Source organism: Capra hircus, unplaced genomic scaffold, assembly GCF_001704415.2.
Source record: "Capra hircus breed San Clemente unplaced genomic scaffold, ASM170441v1, whole genome shotgun sequence".
NCBI classification, from domain to species: domain Eukaryota; kingdom Metazoa; phylum Chordata; class Mammalia; order Artiodactyla; family Bovidae; genus Capra; species Capra hircus.
This window is the reverse complement of record NW_017214323.1, coordinates 2,614-6,343: the sequence shown is the minus strand read 5'-3', so window position 1 is coordinate 6,343 and position 3,730 is coordinate 2,614. Positions and strand designations below refer to the sequence as shown.

The window sequence follows — 3,730 nt, the reverse complement described above, 5'->3', positions numbered from 1 at the left end:
CCCTTCTCCCCCCAACCACCAAGGGCAGAGGCAAGGGGCTCCAACAGGAAGTGTGGCTCCAAGCGGGCAAGGGACACGACAGAGGTGAGAGGACAAGAGGGCGGGAGAACCAGACAAGACAGCCACAGGATGCGTGGGGAAGGGGGATTGGGAGCAAGCCCCGAGACTCGGAGGGGTGGGGAGGCACCTGGTGACCACGTGGTAGGCCCAGAGCAGCGCACACCAAAGACCGGCCAAGGCAGACCCGTCCAGGGCCAGTGGTGGGAGGCGACAGGCAGGCACGCTGCCCTGTGGCAGGGAACCAACACCCGTCACGCCGCACAGCCCACTGAGATGTGACTGGAGGATCCACGCCATGCGGTCCGTGGCCAGGGGCAAGGCAGTCGTGGCTGGCGCCACAGGCAAAGGCGCAGGGGTGGAATGGGGGTGGCTGAACACCCCCAGCCCCGCCCTGAACCATCAGACCTAACCTCTAAGGAACGTGGCCGGAGGTCCAGCAGAAGAGGGACACCAGAGAGGGTGCCAGTGGGCGGGGCTATGGTGGCACCTGGCCGGGGATGGAGGTGCAGAGGAGCAGGTGGGAAGGTGGAGGAGAGCTGCCTTTCCCACCCGACCCCCACTATGCACGCCGCCCCCACCTTCTCGCGCGGCCCCTCATCCCCTACCACTGGAAAAGCCACCGGGCCCAACCGCCCGCCAGGGCGCGCCACCTTCCAAACGTCTTTCCCTCCCTACCTTCTTATCCAGCGCTGCACGGTTGGAGGAGAGGCTCACAAGCTGGGCTGGGCGAGGCGAGGCCACTGCACTGCTCTTGGAACAGACCAGGTTAATGATCCTTCCGCAGGTTCAGCTACGGAAACCTTGTCAGCTGATCTGTCTACAATTTAGGTATAAAACTATGACTACAGAAAAGAAAGATGACCTGACCTAGGATGGACATGATATTCTATAGAACCAGAGAAAATTGGTTAAAATAAAATTTTTTTTTCTTTTTGCCGGGGCCAGCGTGAGGAATTCCGCCCGTGGCAAAGGTCATGAGGAAGGAGGCTTGGCATACGCAAAGGCGTGATCAAGCCTCAGGAAACCCCCTGTTCCCGAGCATCTAACCCCCAAACCAGAGTCTGTTTTATGTTCTCACCTACACCTCTGACTTTACGGGGGCTCTCCCCCATAACTGTTTCTCTCGGAGAAGGAGTAAACGTGCAGCTCCAAGGCAATAAAAATTCTTGGGCGTGACAAGAGTGTTTCAGCTTGCCGACTCCTCTGAAGGTTATCTAGCCCACCTGTATAGGTTTGTCCGGCCACATGTGATTGTTTACAGCCTCCCAACCTGAGAGGCACGAGATGTTTTAGACTTACTAAAGGCAAATTCTTTTGGGGAGTTAGAAATTGTTAGTATAGTTGGTTAGGAATTATATTGGTGAAGGGTTCTTCATTTGTTGTGTCAATAATTGCTGCTAATTCCCTGCTCTGGGTGGGACAAGGATGTCTCAGGTCAAACCTCTCTGCTGACAGACTAGCTTGTGTGACAGGATTATCCATACTGCTGCCTCTAGGCACATGATTGTTTACTACCTCTCAACTGTAAACAGCACAGAGAGTTTTGGAGTATTTTGAGAGTCTTAATTAGCATAGGACCTTTTCTTCTTGTTGAGTCAATGATTGCCGCCAGGCCTCCATATCCTTGGACACCTGGGAATATACTAATCAATGTATTTGGAATATAGCAAAGGAAATATAGTAGTTTTTGATGTTAGTGATACTAGACTTTTTGAGTTAATGGATTTTCTCTTTTGTAATAGATCACTGTACTTTGTCATAAAACATTGTGTCCTTGCTATGTAAGAATGTAACTTTATCATATCTTAAGACTAAATAGATCTTAAGGGGAGCGTTGGTGAAAGGATTTTCATTTATGGGGCTGATATTTGCTGCTAAATCTCCATATTCCCTACCCTTATAATGAATATAACTAACATATAGGAGAAATAAGTATTAACCTTTAAGCATATAGGAGAAATAAGTATTAACCTTTAAGACTAATCATGTTAACCTTGGGTTAAATAAATTCCTTTCTTGATTGTAACTCACTACACCCTCACCCTATAGGAATGTAACTTTATTTGGAGGGTGGTGCCTGGTTTAAGAAAAAACACCCTTGGAAAAAATAAGTTTTTTGGTTATCAGAAAGAAAGGATCATAAAATGTTAGCAGGTCTCACTCATGGCCAGAAGATGATGTAATATCCCTAAGACCTTTTTTATGCATTTATGTGAAGCACCTGATTTTGATAAAGGTCAGGACCGCCGACTCCCACGTGACTCTGTATTCATCCCTATGTGTAACAAGAGGTATATAAGCAAACCCAAAAATAAAGAAATCGGATCAGTTTTCCGGAAAGACTGATTCCCTCATGTCGTTCTTTTCTGCTCCCCATTTTTCGGGCTGAATTCCCATCTGGAGCGTGGGTGCCCTCCAAGTCTACTTATTCGCCCCAGTTTTCAAGACCACGCGAGAAGGAGCCCAAGGAGGGGCACCTTCCGATATTCAAGTGACACCGGTGGCCCAACGTAGATGGTGCAAATTCCTTGTCTTGGAATTTTATTGGTATCCCACGTAAACCAAGTTATTCAGCCCCCTTTTTTTCTCTCCTACTATTTTCTGGCCGAATTCCCATCTGGTACATGGGTACCCACCAAGCCTACTAATTTTGCCTGGGCTTCTAAGATCGGACCGGGGGGCCTCAGTGCCACCTCTCCTTCTGGAGAACGGAAAGACGCCTGCGGCCTGCGTAAGTGGTGATTGGTATCCCATGTGAACCAAGTTATTCAGCCTCCTTTTCTCCACTAATCTTCTAATCCCTTTCTATCTGTAATTAAACAAGTCATTTCCAGAGACGCCAACTCCGTCCCCACCTTCGAATCACCCTGGATCCACTGGGGCTGGACCTCGGTACTTTTTCTTGGAAACTGTAAAGCTGGTTCTTTGCAAATGCAATTAAAAACAATTAGCTTCCTTTCTCGCCCCCCGTCCATCTTGGTGGCTGCTCTTGGTTGGGGGAGTCCCGCATCTAAGGCAGGAAGATGGTGGCCGCAAAGAAGACGAAAAAGTCAGTGGAGTCGATCAACTCTAGGCTCCAGCTGGTTATGAAAAGTGGAAAGTACGTGCTGGGGTACAAACAGACTCTGAAAATAATCAGACAAGGCAAAGCGAAACTGGGCATCCTCGCCAACAACTGCCCAGCCTTGAGGAAATCTACAATAGAGCATCACGCCATGTCGGCCAACACTGGCGTCCGTCACTGCAGTGGCGATGATCCTGGCTCGGGCACAGCGTGCGGAAGGCACTGCAGAGCATGCACACTGGCGGCCGTCGGTCCAGGAGACTCTGATGCTCTTAGAAGCCAGGCCAGAGCGGTGAGAAGCAAGCCATGCGCAATTTCTTTAATAAAACTGGCCAGAGCTTGCTTTAAAAACACTGTAAACACACACACACACACACACACACACACACACACACACACACACACACAATTAGCTTGTTAAAAAAGCCTGCCTAGGGCCAAGCTTGAAGTTAACCCTTGCCTTGAAAAACACTGTGCACTTTGCCTGAGACCTTAGCCTTCAGTAGAAGAGAACTTCAAGCCCCCCCCCCAACAAAAACGAGGTCAAAGAGATATTTTAAATCTTAGGCGGAAAACTAGAAGATCTCTGTCTGTCTATGTGGATTT

The 3,730-nt window shown here is 49.1% G+C and overlaps 1 pseudogene; it reads left to right on the top strand.

Moving 5' to 3' along the window:
* Positions 1-3,047: 3,047 nt before the first annotated feature.
* Positions 3,048-3,416, top strand: LOC108635359 (annotated as a pseudogene).
* Positions 3,417-3,730: the final 314 nt, after the last annotated feature.